The sequence below is a fragment of the Schistocerca piceifrons genome, chromosome 6, assembly GCF_021461385.2.
Source record: "Schistocerca piceifrons isolate TAMUIC-IGC-003096 chromosome 6, iqSchPice1.1, whole genome shotgun sequence".
NCBI lineage: Eukaryota > Metazoa > Arthropoda > Insecta > Orthoptera > Acrididae > Schistocerca > Schistocerca piceifrons.
In genome coordinates this window covers 489,091,825-489,115,944 of record NC_060143.1, presented here as the reverse complement: position 1 = coordinate 489,115,944, position 24,120 = coordinate 489,091,825, and the positions used below count along the sequence as shown (strand labels likewise).

Genomic DNA, 24,120 nt, shown 5'->3' with positions numbered 1-24,120 from the left:
GGCCGGAGTGGCCGTGCGGTTCTAGGCGCTACAGTCTGGAACTGCGAGACCGCTACGGTCGCAGGTTCGAATCCTGCCACGGGCATGGATGCGTGGGATGTCCTTAGGTTAGTTAGGTTTAATTAGTTCTAAGTGAGGTCGGTCGCTTGACGGCGCGTTCGGCGCGGCCCTGCCCGTTGCCGGCGCGCCGTAAGGCACAGAGGCTCGCTCTGGGGCGTATCGCTTCTAGTCGGGCTTGCCGCGGCACTCCTCACAGGAGAAGTGATGCGTCTCTCATAGCCTCTCCTTCCCAAGTGGCTCTTTCCGCCTTCCCGTGTTGCCAGATGTTAAGCTCGGCATTCTGCCTTGCGACAAAAGGGAGAGCTGCGACCCAACCCGATGCGAAAGCGAAGGGTGCGCGGCACAGGGGGAGCTGTGTCGAGGGACCGAACACCAGTCCCTTTCTGTTCGCAGGGCACAGACCAGCAGGTGCTCTGCATGCCGGCGATCTCGTTTGTCGGCGTGGGATCGCGGCGCGAGTCGGCAAGGGTGCTTCGCCGCGCCCCTGGGTAACCGGGGCGTGTTCTGCGAAACCCAGGAGGTGGTGACATCGCCTGGGCCAGGTTAGACGGGTTCAGACCGCCGAACGTCTGGGGGACCGGCCCGCCACCTGAGTAGGAGTGGGTCCTTGGCCGAGAGGTGGAAACTCGGACGAGTAGGCGGCGAAGGGCAAGAGGTGCATCCGCCTCTCCGGAGTGCGGGGTACAGTTGCCGAGGAGCGTCGCGTGAAATCGTCGATGACGGAGTCACCGAGGGGGACCAGTGCACTGGCGACGGTGCGCTGAACCCGGCAGTTCGGAAGTGCCCTTGACATAGGGGCGAGGTGGGTGGGCGAGCTGCAGAAGTGTCCCCCCCCCCCCCCCCCATGCCAGAGGAGCCGGTCCGGGGTAAGAGACGGGCTCCCACCACCTTTGTATCACCCATACAAAATGCAAAATGGTGACACCAGAAACGAGTGATACGAGTGCGCTTTCGAGAGCTTCTCTTGCGCCTGATCCCTCTCCACAGGACGAGGTGGGACAGGCAGGGGAGAATTACCCAGTGATAAAGAGGCACGCTAAAATTACGCCGCTCCTGGAGCAAACCATAAAAAATGGGAAAATAAGCCAGGCAGCAATCTCGCAAATAAAAAATGAATTGGCTGCATGGGGCAATTGCTGACGCAAAACGGGAAGGACGTGTAGAGGAGCTAGAAAAAGATAATACCCGATTGAGACAACAATAACAGCAACCGAGCAAGACCTGGGCGGCTGTGACTGCACAAGCCCCCGCCAGACAAAACAACACGAAAGAGACCATAGACAGGGTGACTAAGAAACAAGAGACGGCGGTCTTTCTCAGGACCTTGCCTGGACGAGATACAAGCGTCAAAAGAATCCAGGAACTTTTAACCACCACAATTGACCCTGTGAAAGACAAAATAAAGATTAAGCGAGTTAAACCAAGCCGCAACTCGGTAATTGTAGAAGTTGCGTCTGAGTAGGACAAAAACAAGCTGCTTGAGAACCCGAAATTAAGCGCAGTTGTAAAGTGTGAACCGCCATAACAGAGGAACCCCTTAATCATACTGTACGATGTTTCTACAGTAGTGACAAACGAGGAACTATGTGAGGCAATTAGGAAGCAAAATTTTGAGAGCATGAACGAAAATGATTTCAAAAACAGCTTCAAATTGAGATTTAAGACGGGTACTCGGGACCGTGATGTCGTACATCACGTTGCCGAGGTCTCTACAAGAATGTGGAGGCAAATAACAGCAATGGCAAGACTCTACGTGGGATACCACGCAATAAACACTAAAGACTACATTGTGGTACCTCGTTGTCACAATTACGGCGACTTGGACCACATTCTGAGGCACTGCACCAGGGGGTCGGCCTGCTCCAAATGCGGTGATAGTGGTCACACCCGAAAAGATTGTAAGGCCACAGGCGTCTGCATCCCCTGCAAGAGTCGTGGCAAAAAGTCTTGTGGAGCCACAGAACGGAACTGCCATACCTACAGGATGCTCGAACAAAGATTAATATCGCGAATTGATTATGGTTGAAAACGGCATACCAAGCAGGATGCCAAAGCATAAATCCCCGAGCAAAAGGAGGAGGGATGCTATGAGAGCAAGCAGATTCAGGAAATTCCTGAAGTCGCTTACCAGCGCTGACGTACCAACAGTCGACACATCAATACCCCACTGGGGACATTAGCATTCAAACTGAACTCCCCTTAGTGGTCAGAGCACCCTCCTCCCAATGCCGGGACACGCTGCCGACTAAAGATCCAGAACGGCAAGAGCATCCTGTGGTAGCGACAGATAAAGCTGCAAAACCTGTTCAAGTAAACAAGATAACAAGCTCCACCGCCAACTCCGTCACAAAAGACAGCCGGGTGGTCAGGTTGCCACCCGCAGATCCGGTGAGGGTGTACCCGCTTCTCGAGCACACCATGCAACTAGCCAGGCTGGAGCAGCCGACTATCCTGACCACTGCCTTACGACATGTGGTCCGAGTAGGACATGACAACGGACGGAGGGTAACCTTCTCGGTGATGGAGGCTGTGGACAGAATACAATTAAAGTCAGTGAACCTCCCCACTGACTTCGGAGCACTGCGCGACCTACTCAAAAAGGTTTTTGAAAGACGAGGAGAAAAATTTGACCTGGATGAAATCTACCATCAAGCAGTGATGGACGACTAGCATAAGACTGGAACAAAACCTGGCCACATGACCACATACACATTTACTTTCCATGACGACCAAAATAAAAATAGGACAACTCAATACTCATAACAGTCGACTAGTGATGCAGGAGCTCCGTAAGGAAGTGGTGGAAAAGAGACTGGACATACTCTGTTTACAGGAGCTGTAGTCTCTGGCTGGAAAAGTTGCGTTCACTGCCGCAACATGGCAAACCGTCAGCAGTGGTGACATCCCCAGAGCGGCCATCCTGGTAACAAACACCGTACTGCGTGCAACACCTCTGTCACAGTACTCCAATAGTCACTGCAACGTCGTGGAGATACAATCTCCTGCTGGAATTGTAATTATCATTAACATGTACTTCCAGTACGGAGACAGAATCGAACAGCACATAGACCATCTAGTGAGTGTGGCCACGGCGTTGCGGGGACGCAAAATCATCATAACTGCTGACATAAACGCCAAATTCCCCCTATGGTACAGTGGCACAAGGGATGAAAATGGTGCTAAAGCAGAAGAAATGATTATGGCTCTTCAACTAGTGGTGGCAAACAGACCAGGCAATCCCCCCACCTACGTGGCCAGAGGGGGTCAGGGTACAAACATTGATGTGACGTTGGTCATGCCAAACGCAGTAAATATAGTCAAAGAGTGGAGAGTGGTAGACAACGCCACCACTAGTGATCACAATTTAATTACCTGTATTGTAGGAGATAGAGAGTGCCACTGGGCCATGGGGTGGGAGGTGCAAAGAAACTTTAGGAAAACAGATTTGGAACGCCTAGCCAGAGAGTGCGACATTCCTCCATTACCAGAAGGGGCCGCACGACAGGACTTTAACGTGGACGACAGAGCCGAGGGGCTGGTACGCGCAATAACAAGGGCGATTAAGGCAGCCGTACCAACCAAGAGGAGGGCCATGGCGGCCACACCGTCACCATGGTCAGCCGAGCTACAAGAACTGCGTCAGTCTGTCAGAAGACTGAGAAAGCACTACCAGCGCAGTGTCGTCTGGTGGGAAAAGCAAAGATGGCAAAAGATAAGTTCCAAAAAGAGCTACAGAAGACCAGAATAAAAAGTTGGAAAACTTTTGTAACCAACCAGTTGGCCCTCGACCCTTGGGGTGTGCCATATAGATTGGTGAGGGAGAAGATCCGCTCCCCAACGATGATATCAACGATCAGGCACGGGGACGGGATGATGGAATCCTGGCAGGAAACTGCCGAGGTCCTCCTCCGGTCCCTGTTGCCTGACGATGACGACACTGAAGAGCAGCGTCAGTTACGGAATGAAGACCTTGCTAGGTATGTAAATGACGAAGCGGTCTTCCCCTTCTCTGAGGAGGAGGTTGCTGCTCTCATCAAGTCTCTAAAGAAAGGAAAAGCCCCCAGGCCAGACGGCATTGTGGCGGAGGTGGTGCAGTTCTTAGCCCCACAGCTAGTTGCGCCGCTCACATATCTCTTCAACAAATGCCTAAGGCAGGGCAGATTTCCAAAAATATGGAAAGCCGCAAATGTGGTAATCATTAAGAAAGGCCCTGAGAAGGACCCTGCTGAGGCAAAATCCTACAGGGCCATTTGTCTGCCGGATGGCTTTGGCAAACTTCTCGAAAAATTATTAGCTGACAGACTGACTGCACACCGCATGCTGCATGGGATGAGCAACAGGCAATTCGGTTTCAGGCCGGGGCGATCGGCATCTGATGCAATCGCCTTGGCGGCCGAGGTCTGCGGCTCAGCCCCGTGTAAGTATGTTGTTGGCATCATGGTGGATATCAGTGGCGCCTTTGACAACCTTTGGTGGCCTTCGCTTTTCTCCTGCCTTCGGGAGAAAGAGTGCCCAGGGTTACTATATGGCTGTCTGAGGAGCTATTGTGAGGATCGGGAGGTATGGCTATAATCCCCTAGCGGGAAAGTCGGGAAAACTATCACCAAGGGTTGCCCCCAGGGCTCCGTGTTGGGTCCCCTTTTCTGGGACATCCACATGGAGCCTCTTCTGGACAGCCTGCAACAGAGCGAAGAGGTGCTAGAGGTGATAGCCTACGCTGATGACCTCCTCCTGCTGGTCGGCGGCCGAAGTCGCGAGGACATAGAACCGAAAATAGAGAGAGCAATAGACAAACTACAACTATGGTGCCACAACACCAAGATGACTATCTCACCAACCAAGTCGACTTATCTATTACTCAAAGGGCAGCTAATGAGAAATCCGACCATGAGAATTGACTGTTCTTCGGAGACGAGAAACGCGCTACTTGGGAATCATCATCGATGAAAGGTGGAACTTCGCAAGGCACATTGAAACCGAAATCAGAAAGCACTACGACTACTACATAACCTGATTTCCATCGGACATAAGAGGTTTCACCTTCCGGCTCATCTAATTAAGCTTTATCATAATAGTATACTGACGTCAATAGTGGGTTACGGCTCGGGAGTCTGGGCTCACAGGCTCACGAGGGTGGTGCCCGCCGTGACGGTGAGAAGAGTACAAAGGAACATGTTACTAAGGTCCGTGGGAGCATACAGAACATGTCCGGGAGGAGCCCTGTTAATCATAATGGGGCTCTGTCCCCTGGATATAAAGGTAAGGGAACAGGCCGCATGGTACTGGGCCAAGAAAGATAATATCACAAAAGTAGAGGAAATTATGGGGGCACCAGTTAGGGAAAAAGGGGAGATACGGGGAAGGGGTGAAGATCTATGGCAGGAGATATGGGAATCAGATGAATCTCGTAGAAGAACCTTTCAGCTCCTACCAGATGTTAAGGAAAGAATGAAAATGAAATACTTCGAGCCAACTCGGGGATTGTTCCACTTTCTCACTGGTCATGGCCCCTATCCGACTTATCTATGTCGGTTTGGGAAAAAGGCGACGCCCGCGTGCGACTCTGGCGCATCGGAGGGTACTCCTGACCATGTGGTTTACGAGTGCCCCCTTTTCGATGATGTAGCCGACACACTAAGACGACAGCTACCAAGTACAAACACTTCTAAGACAAGAGGAGACCTTTCAAAGACTGAACACGCTAGCCAAAGAGGTATCACAAACAGTATTAACAACTTTTCTGAGAGACCTTCGTGACTAGATAAACAGAAATCACCGATTGTGACCACTACCCCAATCCCGTACCGCCTGTTCGTGGATAGGCCGACTTCACAGTTGGAATCCGCCACGTGCAGGACTAGGGGGACTGGGGTGATCCTCATCACGAACTGAGACAACGCACCGACTATGACGTAGAATAGGTAGTAGATTTAGTTAAATAGAATAGGATAGTAAGTTAGGAACCTGCAGCGATAAATAACTTCTTGCCTGCCCTGTGCCAGGGGCATGCTCATAGGGATTAGCTCTATGAGCGAGGCATCCAAGTAGGTTTATATTATTAACACTGGCACAACTGTAACTCTGCAGGCAGTTAATACTAACCTTTCGTAGATACTAGAAATTATGCGAACACTAGTAAAATTAGAAGTAGTCTGCCTAGTAAAAAATATAGTACTGTCTGTAGTCAAGTAGAATGTAGAAGCTGCTATTATAAAACTACAAATATAAGACCCACTAATCATTAAGGTGGTGGGTCATTTTGTATAATTATTGTTGTTTTTATGAAATAACGAATTCTTTTTTTTTTAAAAAAAAGTGCTAGGGGACTGATGACCTCAGAAGTTGAGTACCATAGTGCTCAGAGCCATTTGAACCATTTTTTTCTTAAATTGGTTCAGACTAAAAACCAATCATGGAGTGGAAAAATACTATATCAAAACCTTGCAAAATCTGGGGAAAATCAAGCTGATAAAATAAACAATGTATTGTCAGAATCGTAAATATGTCAGAAGTCTCGAGCCGCACAGAAAGAACTTGGACTCACAACAGTAGCACATAACAATCTCTATACTCATAGCTATCATCAGGTCTATATCAATCCAAAATCCATAAACACCGTAAAATGTGCGTATATGGTGAGAACATCGTATCATTTCCTGTCAGGTGTACAGTGAAGCAAAAGTCACAAAGTTAGAACTATGCTAAACTAACTCATCGCTAGTCATGACATGCAGTGAAAAAAGTACCGAATATTCCACATGCGACCTGATGAGTATGTCAGTTTGAGTCTAGAAATGTAATGGGCTAAAAACGATACGCAGAGAAATTGATTACAACAAACCACACAATAAGGAAACAGTAACACCACCACCGTCCTAAATATGAAGAAGTCCTCACTATCTTAAGGACAGTCCCCTCATTGAAGTTTACAAACTTACAAAAGGACTAAAACATGGTCAGTATTAAAAACGACCTACATACCAATAGTATAAAGCCTTACAACACGAGATACAAAGAGGTACAGAAACAACCAAGATCTATGAGATAAATCACTATATTCGTGTAGCGATTTTTTTCCATCATATATTAATTGGGTGTCCATCAGTATATGTATATATTAATTGGGTGTCAACCCTGTCTTTCACTGCGGATGTACACCATGCCCGATATCTTACGGGAATCAGGAACTGCGAATAAATGGTTCATGGGTAGGTGACGCTATGTCAGTAGTGTGTAACAGGCTGGGAACTCGGGAGCCGGCCGATGTGGCCGAGCGGTTCTAGGCGCTTCAGTCCGGTACCTCGCTGCTGCTACGGTCGCAGGTTCGACTCCTGCCTCGGGCATGGATGTGTGTGATGTCCTTAGGTTAGTTAGGCTTAAGTAGTTCTTATGTCTAGGGGACTGATGACCTCAGATGTTAAGTCCCATAGTGCTTAGAGCCATTTGAACCATTTTTTTTTCTGGGAAATCGGATGGCCGAGACAGTTAAGGTGACAGCTCGCGTTTAGTGGGCGATCCTGGTTCGAATCCTAGTCCTTCACATCTTCATCTTTTACCATTCATTCATTTGAAATCCCAAATGCGGCCAACGTCATTAACGGAAGTTACCGGTGAAATTTCAACGCAGTCCTAAAAAAAATCGTAGGGGGCTGAAAATTTGTTTCATAACAAAACTTGGCGTGCTGAATTCAGTGGGTAAATCAAGTTTTCTAAACAACTTTTTCTTCAGACTTTTTCAGATCCATGCGTGGAGTTGTTGGTAATCATGGTGTGTATTCACAAAAATAAAGTTTGAGGCAAAAATGTTTAAAATTGACAGAGGAGTAACATTTGTTTTATTGTGACCAATTTGACTTTTTTCACAAAGTTGAGGTACAGTTATTTTTCTGTCAGTAGATAGATGCATATGGTGCAGAAATTTAATTGAAACGTTAAATTTATGTGAATATCTCTGTATATGTGCATAGTCTGTACGAACATCCGTAATCGGGGATGCATATGTGCCTAATATATATGTGCATCCGAAATACCTCCATTCCATACCAAGAAGTCCCTTCCATATAGCCTAGCCACCCACGCTCATCACATCTGCAGTCACGAGTGGTCCCTCCCGAAATATACTGATGGTCTCACTGAGGCCTTCACAGACTGTAATTATCCTCCCAAACTTGCACACCACTTTCCAAAGTCCCACCGTCTGGCCACAGAGAGCATTCCCCTCGTAACTCAGTACCATCCAGGATTGGAACAATAAGGAAGTGCAACTATGATTTTCATTTTTTTGCAGTATCCAGATACGTGTATTCACCTTAGCGGCGGACTCAATTGTAAATTGGAAACTAAGTATTTATAAAGATTTATGGCCCAGAGTCTGTGGCGGCGTGGTGTGAGGTTCTTAGAGCGAGCAGATGATGAAAGATTCGAATAAAGCCCAGTTAATTTACATGACTTTATTCATACCACGATGCATACACTCTAGCGGTAACGCTCCTGCAGTGTACAGTTGGCCAAGTCTTACTCGACATGGAAGGCCGACGACTGACGACAGCACGACGCCTGGCGGCCAGAAAAGACCTATTTTTATTCCACATGGCCAGCTATACCCGCGGTCGACAACCCACCCATGCAGAATCAGCGGAAATGGAAATGTGTAATGTAATATGTAAACTAAAAATTCTGTGCCAACCTATTCGTCGGTCATCTAGATGAATCCTTCCTAAACAGCCAGAATCCTAAACCCTCACCTGGTTCAGATTCACTGATGACATCTTTGCGATCTGGATCGAGGGTGACATGAACGTCAATAACTTCTTCCCTATTTGCTTCACCTGGTCCTACTCAGCCAACAAGCCACCGTCCCAGTTATTTTACGCTTAATTCTTGTCACATATTATAAACACAGAATTTTTATAATTTTTTTTACACTTTTCGTATGTATATAGTGTTAAAAACGTCATTATTTTTAAAACTTTTGGAAAAAAATCAGAATGACAGAAACAAAAAAATGGTACTGCTCCATCAATTTTATAAACTTTTGGTTCAAACATTTTTGTGAATACATTACGTGACAGCCTACAACTCCACGTTTAGGTTTGAAAAAAAAATGTTAATATTTTTCAAAACTCAATACTCAAATAATCTGATGAAAAAATTTTGTTTAGTAAATTGGATTTACCCACAGAATTCAGCATGCTGAGACCTGTTACGAAACAAATTTTCATTCCCCTGCAATTTATTTGCAATCAGCTTGAAATTTCACTGGTACCTCCACTTTTTTCCTTTGAGCAATCGTTTTCTAGATGTTCGTGAAGCGTTGAACTGAAACAGGAATTTGATATCAGCCCGGCATACTCCTAGTGGGATGTGGGAAACCACCTAAAAACCACATCCAGACTAACTTGCGCACCAAACCCCGTTGTTAATACATGTGGCGGATCTGTTCCGGAGCCGGCGCACCTCCCCGTCACGGAAGCTGCGCTTTAACACGCACGGCTATATGGACGGGTACCTCCTACCGAAACTAATCGTCAGTAAAGCATTATTCACCCAAAAGCAGCTTATGGTGGTGACATGAATTCCTTCAAACGTATCTCGTATGTTAATTGGAGTTGATCACAACCTTTTTTTCCGAATGAGCTCTAAGGGACTCTTCTCTCAAATGAAAAGGGATGGATGGTAGATCTGGGACTGAAATGATGTAATTTTACCTGTCCTTTCTTTTGTTTCAGGTAAGTGAAGAGGGAATGTCTCCAGTTTTGGCGATGCCACTGTAGCCTACTATAGCAGCCGTTATCTCCTGACGCGTAGTCAGCAACGCAGGGGGCGTAATAAACAGTGCGAAAGAGAAGACACGTTGCTGCTGTTGTGCGCACATCACTGAGGAACTCCTGGCTTGTACAGCGCGACGCTGCATGATTCTGTGAGTGTTATCGTTTTCGATTAAGTGTTTTTGTTTAGTGATTGATTTGTAAGAGAGAGTGTTTCGAGTATGTTTAAGGAGTGTTATGATGGCTGTAATGGGACCAATCTTTAGATAAAAGAGACTGAATTAATCCTCCATGCTTTCCCCTCGGAATGCAATTGCAACAAACTTGACTGTCGAAATGTTGTAGAAAAGATGCTGTGAACGTTAGGAACACTATAATATGTTCTCGTCTTTTCGAAGAAACAGGTTATGTTGAGGAACTTGTTAAACGTGCTAAATTTATAACGAAAAGAAGTATTTAGGACATGTATTTACATCGTGCCTTCTTGCCTTGTAGTGATGGCCCGCCATTTCCATCAGAAGTAAGTTATAAACGTTTTAACAAATGTGCTATACGTAAATGAAGCCTGAAGAGTTAAGGAAAGCTTTCACCATGGAAGAGGAACTGTTAAATGTACATTTATTGTGTTGTTTGTTATCCTCTAGATATAGTTAGTTAATAGAGTTCCTAGTGGCACTGTTAATTCACAAATTATTACGTTTTACAACAGAACACTGAAATTTAGCCGTCTCACTGGATATCATCAACAGAGAAGGCAAAGAAGAGGTACCTCACCCCCGATTAGCAAGGTAGTGGTATACATTATCGCTTTACAAGATTTGTGTAAATTCTGTGTAATAACTTAGATTAGATACAACAGTGAAGATCACTGACTGTACAAAACCGTTGAGGCTTTCGTGGTCAGTTGTCGACTCCAGTCCACCACCAAAAATGCTGGGTGAGCCCTTGAAAGTGGCAGCCACTTGCGCTGGTGAAACATTAGAAAAGTCGTTAAACCAACGTCGTGCGAAGATCTCGAGACAGAAGTCAACAGGCTGTGTTCGTTTGTCAGCATTGGAACTCCAACTATCTAGCAACATTCTTCGATAGTGCCAAAATTGGGCGTCTTTCACATACCACATAGCAGCTTTTTTGAACGGAAGCCATGGTAAGTGAACTCGCCTATGTATCCTGTGAAAAATGTTTTCCAAAGCTGTTAACAAATGGCTCTGAGCACTATGGGACTTAACTTCTGAGGTCATCAGTCCCCTAGAACTCAGAACTACTTAAACCTAACTAACCTAAGGACATCACACACATCCATGCCCGAGGCAGGATTCGAACCTGCGACTGTAGCGGTCGTTCGGTTCCAGACTGTAGCGTCTAGAACCGCTCGGTCACCCCGGCCGGCAGAGCTGTTAACGTTTTCGAAGTAATTCCCCGTTATGTGGCTGAAATCCAACAACATGCATCAAGTTGCTGAAAAATCCAAGGGTGGTGTTACAAAAGTATAAAAACGTGTGTCAAAAAATAGCTAATTCAAATGCTTTCTAGAATTATGGAAAACTGAAACGATAGTATTCACCTACCAATTAAAGTTTTATTAATGTTGTGATGCATTCAAACTGAAAATTACCTTATCTAGATCTCCTCACTAAAACCTGTCTCAGAGTCAACTTAGAAAACCTTGTGTTCGTTTCCGACATTCACTTGATAGAAACCGGCAAAAACAAATTTTGCAGTTTTGAGCCCTATGTGTGTTTCGAGTGATACTTGCTTGTAGCAAAGAAAGGAAAACTGGAACATGGAAAGAGCGTATAGAGGGTCTATACAAAAGAGATGAACTAGAATGCAGTATTATAGAAACAGGACGTAGATGAACATGAAGTGGGAGATACGATATTTCGAGAAGAATTTGACAGAGCACTGAAAGACCTAAGTTGAAACAAGGCGCCGGGAGTAGATGAGATCCCGTCAGAACTACTGAGAGCCTTGGGAGAGCCAACCACGACGAAACTCTTCCATCTGGTGAGCAAAATGTATGAGACAGGCGAAATACCCTCAGACTTCAAGAAGAATTTAATAATTCCAATTGCAAAGAAGGCAGGTTCACAGGTGAGATTATTTTCGAAGTATAAGTTTAAGAAGTCATGATTGCAAAATATTAACACGAATTCTTTGCAGAGGAATGGAAAAACTGGTAGAAGCCGACCTCACAGAAGATCAGTTTGGATTTCAGAGAATTTTGGAACACATGAATCAATAGTGACCCTGTGGTTGTCTTAGAAGATAGGTTAAGGAAAGGCAAACCTGTGTTTATAGCGTTTGTAGATTTAGAGAAAGCCTTTGACAATGAAGAATGGAATACTAGCAAGGGCAAAATACAGGGATCGCAAGACTATTTGCGACATGTACAGAACTCAAAGGACAGTTATAAGAGTCATAGAGTTTGAAAGGGAAGCTGAGGTTTGAGAAGGGAGTGACATAGGATTGTAGCCCATCCCCGATATTAGTCAATCTGTACATTGACCCATGGTCGTGGTCTAGCGCTAGCTAGCGTCTTTGATCCATAATCAAAACGTCTCCGGCCCCGGGTTCGAATCCCGCCTCTGCTTAATTCTTGATTAATAATCAGCATTGGCGGCCGAAGACTTCCGGCATAAGAAGTCACCCTCATTCTGCCAACGGCCTTGTCAAAGAGGGTGGAGGAGCGGACAGATGTTCAGGCCACTCTCTTGTCCTAGGGGTGGGAAGTGCCCCTAAAGGCGGAAGAATCAGCAATGATCAATGGCATGAGGGTGATGAAGACAATGGAAACTACTGCATTAAAGACACGTAACGTGTATTCACAGGACATGTGGCCTGTAATTGAAGAAGTGTCATGAAGACCTCTCCATTAGCAAAAGATTCTGGAATAGTCCCCCATTCGGATCTCCGGGAGGGGACTGCCAAGGGGGAGGTTACCATGAGAAAAAGACTGAATAATCAACGGAAGGATAACGTTCAACGAGTCGGGGCGTGGAATGTCAGAAGCTTGAACGTGATAGGGAAACTAGAAAATAGGAAAACGAAAATGCAAAGGCTCAATCTAGGTATAGTAGGGATCAGTGAAGTAAAGTGGAAAGAAGACAAGGATTTCTGGCCAGATGAGTATAGGGTAATATCAACAGCAGCAGGATTCGTTATGAATAGGAACGTAGGGCAGAGAGTGTGTTACTGTGGACAGTTCAGTGAAAGGGTTGTTCTTATCAGAACCTACAGCAAACCAACACCGACGACGATAGTTCAGGTGTACATGTCGACGTCGCAAGCTGAAGATGAAGAGATAGAGAAAGTGTATGAGGATATTGAAAGAGTAGTACAGTATGTAAAGGGGGGATGAAAATCTAATAGTCATGGGGGACTGAAATGCAGATGTAGAGGATGGAGTAGAAGGAAAGGATAATATGGGCTTGGGACAAGGAATGAGAGAAGAGAAAGACTAATTGGTTTCTGTAACAGGTTTCATCTAGTAACAGCGAATACCCTGTTCAAGAATCAAAAGAGGAGGGGGTATACTTGAGAAAGGCGGGATGATACGGGAAGATTTCGGTTAGATTACATCACGATCAGACAGAGATTCCGAAATCAGATACTGGGTTGTAGGGGTTACCCAGGATCAGATATAGACTCAGATCACAATATAGTAGTGATGAAGAGTAGGCCGAAGTTTAAGACATTAGTCTGGAAGAATCAATACGCAAAGAAGTGAGATATGGAAGTTCTAAGAAATGAGATACGTTTGAAGTTCTCTAACGCTATAGATACAGTAATAAGGAATAGCGCAGTAGGCAGTACAGTTGAAGAGGAATGGACATCTCTAAAAAGGGCCATCACAGATGTTGGGAAGGAAAACATAGGTACAAAGAGGGTAACTGCGAAGAAACCATGGGTAACAAAAGAAATACTTGATCGGTGAAAGGAGGAAGTACAAAAATGTTCCGGGAAACTCGGGAATAAAATAAATAGTAAGTGCAGGGAAGCAAAGACGAAATGGCATCGAAAAGGAAATGATTGTCGGAAGTACAGACTCAGAGACTCAGCATACAGGAAAGTCAAAACAACCTTCGGTGACATTAAAAGCAAGGGTGGTAACATTAAGACTGCAACGGGAATTCCACTGTTAAAGCAGCGGAGAGAGCGGATATGTGGAAAGAATATATAGGCCTCTATGAGGGGGAAGATTTGTCTGATAGAAGAAGATACAGGAGTTGTTTTAGAAGAGGTAGGGAATCCAGTATTAGAACCAGAATTTAAAAGAGCTTTGGAGGGCTAAAGATCAAATAAGGCAGAAGGGATAGATAACATTCCATGAGAATTTCTAAAATCATTGGGGAAAGTGGCAACAAAACGACTATTCACGTTGGTTTGTAGTATGTATGAGTCCGTCGACATACCATCTGACTTTTGGAAAAGCGTCATCCACACAATTCCGAAGACGACAAGAGCTGGCATGTGCGAGAATTATCACACAATCAACTTAACAGCTCATGCATCCAAGTTTCTTACAAGAATAATATACAGAAGAATGGAAAGGAAACTTGAGGATGTGTTAGACGACGACCAGTTTGGCTTTAGGAAAAGTAGAGGCAAGAGAGGCAATTCTGACGTTCCGGTTAATAAATAAAGCAAGACTAAAGAAAGATCAAGGCACGTTCATGGTATTTGTCGACGTGGAAAAAGCGTTCGACAATGTAAAATGGTGCAAGATGTTCGAAATTCAAAAAAAAAAAAAAAAAAAAAATAGGCGTAAGCTATAGGGAGAGACGGGTCATATACAATATGGACAACAACCAAGAGGGAATAATAAGAGTGGACGACCAAGAACGAAGTACTCGGATTAAAAAGAGTGTAAGACGAGGATGTAGCCTTTCGCTCCTACTGTTCAATCTGTACATCGCGGAAGCAATGGTGGAAACAAAAGAAAGGTTCAGGAGTGGAATTAAAATTCAATATCAATGACACGATTTCGCTGATGACATTGCTATCCTGAGTGAAAGTGAAGAAGAATTACATTACATGCTGAACGGAATGAACATTCTAATCAGAACACAGTATGGCCTGGGAGTAAATCGAAGAAAGACGAAGGTAGTGAGAAGTAGTAGAAATGAGAACAGCGAGAAACTTAACATCAGGACTGATAGTCGCGAAGTAGATGAAATTAAGAGATTCTGTTTCCTAGGCAGTAAAATAACCAATGACGGATGGAACAAGGAGGACATCAAAAGCAGATTAGCCATGGCAAATAGGCATTCCTGGCCATGAGAAGACTACTAATATCAAATATCGGCGTTAATTTGAGGAAGAAATTTCTGGGAATGTACGTCTAAGTACAGCATTGTATGGTAGTGAAACATGGACTGTGAGAAAGCCGGAACAGAAGACAATCGAAGCATTTGAGATGTTGTGCTACAGACGAATGTTGAAAATTAGGTGGACTGAGGTTCTACGCAGAAGCGGAGAGGAAAGGAATATGTGGAAAGCACTGATAAGGAGAAGGGACAGGATGGTAGGATATCCGTTAAGATATGAGGGAATGACTGCCATGGTACTTCATGGAGCTGTAGAGAGCAAAAACAGCAGAGGAAGAGAGAGATTGAAATACATCCAGCAAATAATTGAGGACGTAGGATGCAAGTGCTACTCTGAGATGACGAGGTTAGCACAGGAGAGGAATTCGTGGCGGGCCGCATCAAACCAGTCAGACGGCTGATGGAAAGTAGTATTACCAAATAGAAAACAGCCAGACCTTCTTTAATAACAGCGCAGTTAAGTAAAATTATCAAATAGAAAGCAGGCAGGGCTTCAATCATAACAGCTTCAGTTAAGTAAAATTACCAAATGCAAACAGGGAGGTCTTCAAAAACAATAGCTTCTGTTAAGTTATATTACCAAATAGAAAAGAGACAGGTCTCCAATACTAACAGCTTCAGTTAAGTAAAATCACCAAATGGAAAACAGGCAGGCCTTCTTTAATAACAGCTTCAGTTAACTAAAATTACTAACTAGATAATAGAGTAGGCCTTCATGAATAACTGTTATAGTTAAGCAACCAAGAGTGCGAACTGTCTCCTCACAGGATGTGCAACAGAATACTTATACGCAAGGAGCACAAGACTACACAAAAATTAAAGGCCAAGAAAGATTACAATGGGAGGACCGTCCTTCCAAGGCGCTTTTCGTTCGGTACAGACCGGCAAAAGAAATATTAACACAGCAAGGCTAATTACGTGCAGGCAACAATAATTAGCCAAACGGTATAGCCGCATCACGGCAAGATGCTGCCTTTACAACGATGGCGAAATGTCCGAAAGAAAACTAGGCTGCCAAACCCAGTTATACAGCCTCAGTAATTGCAGATTTTAGACCCAAGCATCTTTTAAGCCAATATAATTAACAGAGCGGTGACGTCAGCTATGCCTGAAGTTATCTCGAAGCTGCACTCGTCCGTATTATTAGACAAAGCTACTTATCTGGTGTCCGAAGGCGTTTAACAGGGAGGTCGAATAAAACCCAACCATCTAGGTACTGAGCGACGACGGGGAGTCGGGCCACAGCGTCGAAAAAACACGTTATCTCTCCGACTCGAGGAACACAATCGGCTGACATAGTTTAAGATATCCTGTTGACAAACAACCAAGCCCAGTATCCACTTTGGAAAACTAAGAACAGCCACAATTCAAGGAACCAACTGGCGGTGAAATAGATCAGCTATGAAATCGCAATGATTGCAACAGACCTACAGCTAACAACAAGAAGATAACAGTTAAGACTTCAAAATCCAAATATAACTGAAGTTCGCGAATAGAAGTTGAAATCTGCCGGTTCCAAAGGGGACCCAGATTTCAGCACAGCGGAACTGACTTCAACTCTCTCATAGGTGTGCCACGTTCCATAAGCTGTTTGACGAGGCTACGCGTGAAGACGACACTCGAAGTCAGCCACGGATTGAAATCCGACCGTCTGCAATCACTCGCCAGACTCTGTGCCCAAGACATTTGTTCAAGTACTCGTCTTACTGGCCGGGCGGACCTCTCACACGGTCGTCCCCCCTCCGTTACCACTGCTCAGCTCCCACGCCGAAAACACCTCCCGTGCCTATCAACAACCTCAAGTAAAGATCACAGTGGCCTCAAACCAGAGGAAATCACACGACAGATCGAGCTAGTGGCGCCAGGAAACCGAAAGGCGACGTCAGCAATCAAGCCACGGCTCAAACCCCCCCCCCCCCCCCCCTGAAACCACTGGACCCCAGTCGAGCCTACAGAAGAAGAAGGAGAAGGTTAGTTGACGAGCTTAAGTTGATTAAGGTGCACCCAGAGGACCTTACCAGTGGCCAGATACCTGACAAACAAGTTAACCGGACCCAGAAGTTGGATGATAGAGAATGGGATGAAGCGAGGAGTGAACTTCCAGAGCTTGGCACCACCCCTCGCCTGACTGGCACAGTTCTTCCCGAATACTTTATCCCCTACCTTGCCTTGAAAGGGACGTCTATTCCTATGATAACGCCGTCCCTGGAGGCGGTGGGCTAACCTAATGTTATTCCTGGCCCGTTCTCAATTTTCCCTAAGATTTTCAGTAGTATCGTACGAAGGTAGGAGGTCGTTGATATCCCACAAGTTGGACAGAGCGGAATTGATGGGATACGCAAACAAGAGAGCGGTAGGAGCTGCCCTGGAGCCGGCCGGTGTGACCGTGCGGTTCTAAGCGCTTAAGTTTGGAATCGCGTGACCGCTACGGTCGCAGGTTCGAATCCTGCCTCGGGCATGGATGTGTGTGATGTCCTTAGGTTAGTTAGGTTTAAGTAGTTCTAAGTTCTAGGGGACTGATGACCTGAGAAGTTAAGTCCCATAGTGCTCAGAGCCATTTGAACCATTTTTTGAGCTGCCCTGGATGCTTCGTGCTGCGCAGTGTTAAATGCAAAATTCAGCCAAGGCAAGGTGGTCGCCCACTTACTCGGCGACTTATGATGGTAAATGATAAAAGTTAAGATTGCGATTCACTCCCTCGGCAAAAGATGGCTGGTGATAATATGGCGTGATGGTTAGGTGCTTAACAGCGTTACGAACGTAAAATACCGGGGCGTTATCGCTACCAAGAGCCTTAGGGGGTCCAAACCAGCTGAAGATGTTGGTCAGATACGCAATGGTAATGGCCGCCGTGAGCCCACGACTAGGGATTAACCATAAAAATCTGGAAAAAGCGTCAACAACCTCCATAATACATCGGTTCTCGTTCTTGACACGAGAAAGAGGCCCTACGTAATCGATAAAGAGTTTGTCCACAGGATTCTCCTCGCACTCGGATAGTAACAACCCTTTCGGAGGACTATTACTGGTTTTAGCATTTTTACATGCGTCAGACACACCTACTAATCGCCTGATATCCTTATACAATGTAGGCCAAGTGAGGTGAGCCTTGACTTTTTACAAGGTCTTATAAAGGTCCAGATGTCCTCCCACTAGAGAATTATGAAATAATGGAATAGGGAAGGCACCAGAAGGATTCCATTGAATTCATAGCAGGCGTATTTGGTGGCCAAAACATCAACATAATTTGTCTATAATGTTCCTCAGACCACTCTAGCATGGTTCTGGCTCCCAGACACGGACAGTTTGACTGTTGAAAGATGACATCACCCTCAAGAAACACATCAAGCATCAAAGGATGCTGGTGGTCCGCACCTGAAATGATGTCTTCGGTTACTACGCAGGTCTCATGCAAGCACAGGAGGATGTTTTCCATAGCATAATACTGCTTCCACGAGCCTGCGCCCGTGGTGTGCTGAATGTTTGGAGCCGACATTCGCCCGGATGACGGCGTTTGTGGAGACGACCATAGACCTGGTGTAGCGAGAAACACGGTTCATTCGTAGAGCCGACACGTCCACATTGATCCACGGCCGAATTCGGCTAGTCCCGTGCCCACTGCAATCGTGACTGACGATGTCGTCCGGTCAATACGTGAACGCTAGGAATCGTCTGCTGCGGAGCTCCATGTTCAACAATGTACCATGAACGGTGTGCTCCAAAACACTTGTGCGTGTCCCAGCATTGTGTACTTTTGGCAGAGACACCACAGATCACCATGTATCCTACTCTACGGAGCAAACAAGCCTATGAACCCCACATTCTGTGAAAAGTCCTGGGCGTCCAATCATTTTGCGCCTAGCGGAAGTTTCACTGTTCTTCTACCACTTTCCGTAAATGCTCACGACACTAGAACGAAATATTCGGCCAGCTTCGCGGTTTCAGAGATACTCATTCACAGGCTCTGCATGATAAATATCTGCCCTTTGTCAGGGTCGCTTATCTTAATGGATTTCCCCATTTGCAGCCCATATCTTCGTTTGCGTGACCCCCCATCCGTCTCAGCTCCGCTTAAATACTTCCGTCATCGCGTCACGTGCCTGCAACGCCACCAGGCGGTATCCAGTGCCTTGGTGAGCAGTGGTCGTTATGTTTTGACTGTTCAGTATACACGGCACTAAATGATGAAATAGTAATACATATACAAATTGGAAAAACCTATTCAGCAGGATAGTCTGTCGCCCCTTATTGTGCCAGGCGCCAACTAAAACATGTAATTGTCTTCATTAATGCAGAAAAGCTGTAATAAAAGTTATACAGCAAATTAACATACATATAGCGACGAGAGAAAAATAGCAGTGAACACACAAAACAAACAACACTGAATGTAAAAATTGTAACACAGACAAAACGGAACAGAAACCTGTCAACAGGAGTCACGTTAATACTGTAATTAGATTACATTAATATAGAAAAACAGTAAATCAAGCCGCGTGGAGTGGCCGCGTGGTTTGAGACGCCATGTCAAGGACAGCGCGGTCCCTCCCGCCGCAGGTTCGAGTCCTCCGCGGGCATCTGTGTATGTGCTGTTAAAAAGAAATGGCTCTGAGCACTATGGGAGTTAACATCTGAGGACATCAGTTCCCTAGACTTAGAACTACTTAAACCTAACTGACCTAAGGACATCACACACATCCATGCCCGAGGCAGGATTCGAACCTGCGACCGTAGCGGTCGCGCAGATCCAGACTGAAGCGCCTAGAACCCCTTGGCCACAGCGGCCGGCTGTGTGTGCTGTTCTTAGGATAAGTTAGTTTAAGTACTGTGTAAGTCTAGAGACCGATGACCTCAGCAGTTTGGTCCCATAGGAATTCACACACACACACACACACACACACACACACACACACACACACACACACAGTAAATCAAGTAATACAGCTAATACATACACAGTACAAAAACACAAAATTTAAAAATTAGAATAATTATGCGAAACATGAATCGTCTTGTGACATCTGAGACGTGGAATATTTCGCGTAATTAGCTAACAATTGGTGGCGCTGCCCTGGGACATCGGGGTCAAGTACACATTCCGAGACCAACTTCTGAGACCAGCTTTCTTAGCAGCGCCAGTGAGGGGACGACTATCTCTGACAATAATCTTTCCTATCTTCCGTTTTCTTTCTCTCCTTAAAAATTAATGTTTTATAATTTTCCGTTTTGTTATTTCACGTAATATAACAAATGGTTCAAATGGCTCTAAGCACTATGGGACCTAACATCCGAGGTCATCAGTCCCCTAGAACTTAGAACTACTTAAACTTAACTAGCCTGAGAACATCACACACATCCATGCCCGAGGCAGAATTCGAACCTGCGATCGTAGCAGGCGCGCGTTTCCAGACTGAAGCGCATAGAACCACTCGGCCACAGCGGCCGGCATGTAATATAATTTCAAGAAGTAATCACAGCTGTAACTTAAACAAAAAGAGAAAAAAGACCTCCAAGCAATCACCCATCCACGCTGTGCTGCATGGGCTACAGTGCCGGTGGCCTGCGCTCCGTAATCAAATTTCATTGTGTGGTGAGGCGTGGCTACCAGCCAAGTAGAGTGGAGCACTACGACTTGAACGAATTTATCGGATGGCGAGTACTACTTGTCTAAACGCAGCCTTGAAAATAAAAATGCGGCCAGCCTTGTAAATCCGCGTGAATTAATAGCTGTAGAAATGTTTTTAGCATTCAGACTGCAGATAAAATTGCACTGACAGTCACAAATCTTTGGAAATGACAAATGAAAAAGATTTATGTTCAGGAATGTGTGATAACAGATTATGATCGTGTCGTCACAAGACGTCACTCGTCCATGGCAGTTTGAAAAGCCGCGCGAACAGAGTTGAGGCTGTGTAAGCATGACTCCATGAGGGCGCTGATAGCAGGAGCGCCACGACTCCAGCGCTGGAGGGTTGGTGTGCGAAGTCGCTGTACACATCGGCCGGAACTGGAGGTATGACTGAGCGAGTAACGTGAGAGGGAATACGGATTTCCACCGAGCAGCCGAACAGTACGGGTTTAACTGGTCTAGTCGTCGGTCGGTAACAAGAGTACGCTGCCCGAAGTGGAAGTAGGGCGTGCCCGCTGCTGTTAGCCACAGAGCACTCTGTTACTGGCGCTTCCTGGAGCGCACAAACTGGGGCAGCGTCTTAACCCATGGAGCTGCATCTGACATCAGGAGGTGCAATGTGGTGCAATGTGGCTCAAGATAGGCAGCCTGTAGTGGGACTAGATCGTATTGACCCACTAACCTCGTTAAGTCGTGCATCTATCTTTTTTACGTGTGGGCTGTTAAGCTAGAAAGGAGCACAGTACTCTGCTGCTGAGTATGCCAAAGCGAGTGCTCATACCCGGACAATGTCTGCTGACGATCCTCAACGAGAGCCACAGAGATTATGGAGAACGTTGTGTCTAATTTTGAGCTTAGCTGATTTTCGTGTCAAGTGCTCCTTGAAAGAAAGCGTCCTATCTAAAGTGATACGTTGGTATTTTGGATGCATATTATGAGGAAGTTTGTCTCCTTCGTATAAGTCGATGGCTCTGGACAGATGAAGACATGAAACTTCTGTTTCATTTGAATTTAGTTGTGGCCTCCATTTACGGAAATAGTGGCTTAAGATGTCTATATCAGGAGTTAGGATTCCTTCAGCTGATCCAAAGGTTTTGTGTTTGGTAATATTGCCCAGTCGTCTTCACAGCCAAACTTTCTGGACTGTGTTGGAGGAATATCAGATACATTTAAATTAAACAAGAGAGGAGCAAAGACGGAGCCCTGTGGTAAGCCATTATCCAATACTTTTGGGCAGCTAGTGTCTTTTTCTGTAGTCACTGTAATTGACCTTACAGATGACACGTTGTCAACTAATTTTGCTGTTCGTCTGCATGGGATGATTTGCAATAATTTATAAAGAATCTCTGATAATAAGTTTGTGCTTGGTGCTCTGATCGATGTGTAGCAAATTTATTTTTAAATATGGTACGTCTTTTATAGTACTCATGGGAAATCGTCAATTCTTGTGAGTTCTAAACATAACAAACGGGAAGTCGCGAGACAAGAGATAACAATCGCCTATGAGTGACTGCAGCAAGGCAAGGAGCAAGGATAAGAAAGGGATAAAGGGAGAAGGAGTATCTGAAAGGGGCACCAGTACGTCACACAGAGTCTATAGCAGACCGTCCACTCGGCCTCCGAAGAAAAGTGCACAGTTAGAGCAGAGGAATGATGAGCGCCCTTCGACTCCAGCGGGTGACGACGAAGGGGAAAACTGAATAAGACTCGGGAGCAGGACATTCTGAGAGGTCTATTACAGCCAGAATAGGAATCACACAGTTACATTCAATGTTCCGATAAAAATCAGTGAAGCCAACTTCCGAGACAATATCGCTGCATCACAAACAACTGGACTACAGATGATTAACGGGTATTTGAGGGGTACTGGTTTTCTGGCAGACACCTTGTACTTTTACGAACTCTTTGGTCCACTTGGGATTTCAAGGAATGCAAGGAGAGCACTAGCACGAACACGTTGGAGTGCAAGGAACGCAGTTAGGTGACGCTCATTCTAAGACCTCTGATTCCAAGATGACGGGAGTGATAATCCTTGCCATATGACAAGCCCCTCCATCCTTATCCGTGACGTCATCGCTTTCATCACTGATATCTTTCTAATTATCAGTGACGCTATCAAGCCACGCGCTCTTTCCACCTCCTCGTTTGGAATCGAATTGCTCAAGTGTGATAATGCCCTGCATCCCCACCCCTTCTTTTTGGAAATTTTGTGGTAAGATCTTATGGGACCAAACTGCTGAGGTCGTCGGTTCTTAAGCTTACACACCACTTAACCTAGCTTAAACTAACTTACACTAAGGACAACACACACACCCATGCCCGAGGAGGACTCGAACCACCGATGGGGGGGGGGGGGGGGGGGATCCGTGCGAACCGTGACAGGACGCCCCTTTTTTCCAAGCAGTCACACTGAAGTATTAAAACGGCCTATCTAATCAGCATGCTCTAGCCTACATGTTACAGCGCTGTTTCAAGGCTGAGACAGTTCCTCAGTGATGTCACAACGCCAGCGAGTAGCAGCACAGAAGACTTAATGCACAGCCTTATTTCTGCTACACAACTCACATCAGCATACCTTTCTGGTATGCTGATGGAAACTGGTGTTGGCCAGCTTGTACGGCATTTTGGGTACAAAGTAATATACATAGTGGTGTTATGAACACTTTTGTCCACACTGAAATTGAAGGAATGCAAGGAAAGCAATGCAATGTAAGGAATGCAATCAAGCTGGTCTGATTCAAAGACCTTTCATTCCAAAATGGCGGCAGCCATGATGCTTGTCATGTGACAAGCCCCTCCCTTCTTATCTGTGATTTTATCACTCTTATCAGTGATATCAACATACTTATCACTGATATCATCAAGCCACACACCCTATCTGCTCCCCCTTTTAGAATAGAAAGCCAAGATGGCAGAAATAGCCCAAGTGTGTTAATTCCTTGCATCCCTGACTGCCTTCTTTCCAAGCAATTAAAATGGGATATCTAATCAGCATGCTCTAGCCCACAGGTTACAGAACTGTCCAAAGCTGAGGCTATTCCTCAGCGATGTCTCAATGCCAGCCAATAGCTATGAAGAATGCTAAACGCACAGCCATATTTTTGATACATATCTTGTCTCAGCAAACCTTTCTGGCACCATGATGGTGGCCGGTGCTGGCCAGCACACACAGCGTTTTGGGCACGAATTAGTACAAGTTAGCTGGCCGGGGTGGCCGAGCGGTTCTAGGCACTACAGTCTGGATCTGCGGGACCGCTACGGCCGCAGGTTCAAATCCAGTTTCGGGGATGGATGTGTGTGATGTCCTTAGGCTAGCTATGTTTAGGTAGTTCTAAGT

The 24,120-nt window shown here is 45.6% G+C and overlaps 1 protein-coding gene across 1 annotated transcript in view; it reads right to left on the bottom strand.

The window, feature by feature from the left end:
* The window catches only part of LOC124803411 (facilitated trehalose transporter Tret1-2 homolog), a 72,662-nt gene that overhangs the window by 30,084 nt on the left and 18,458 nt on the right, over positions 1–24,120 (bottom strand). The window lies entirely within an intron of this gene.